Consider the following 315-nt stretch of genomic DNA (forward strand, 5'->3'; position numbering starts at 1 on the left):
ACTATCAACTTCAAACATACATGCTTGTCTCCCTATGTTACCTCGTTCATTAGTCTATTGATAATTATTTATAGCCATTTCCTCAATCAAATGTTGAGCCTCCTCAGCACTCTTACCTATTAATACACCTTCAGCCGCTGCATTCACACGAGTGTTGATTGCATATATGAGTCCATTCTAAAACCTTTGAACCATGAGCCAATCAGGCAACTCATGATGTGGACATTTACATAAAAACTCCCGAAAACACTCTCAAACTTCATATACAGACTTTCAGTCCTGTTAAGAAAATTCAGTTATATTCATACGAAATTT

The 315-nt window shown here is 36.2% G+C and overlaps 1 non-coding gene across 1 annotated transcript; it reads left to right on the forward strand.

Annotated features, from left to right (window-relative positions):
- Window positions 1-208: 208 nt before the first annotated feature.
- LOC113772672 lies at window positions 209-315 on the forward strand. The gene has a single exon (XR_003468634.1). It is a non-coding gene; the product is annotated as a small nucleolar RNA R71 (small nucleolar RNA).

This window comes from Coffea eugenioides, chromosome 5 (assembly GCF_003713205.1).
Source record: "Coffea eugenioides isolate CCC68of chromosome 5, Ceug_1.0, whole genome shotgun sequence".
NCBI classification, from domain to species: Eukaryota; Viridiplantae; Streptophyta; class Magnoliopsida; order Gentianales; family Rubiaceae; genus Coffea; species Coffea eugenioides.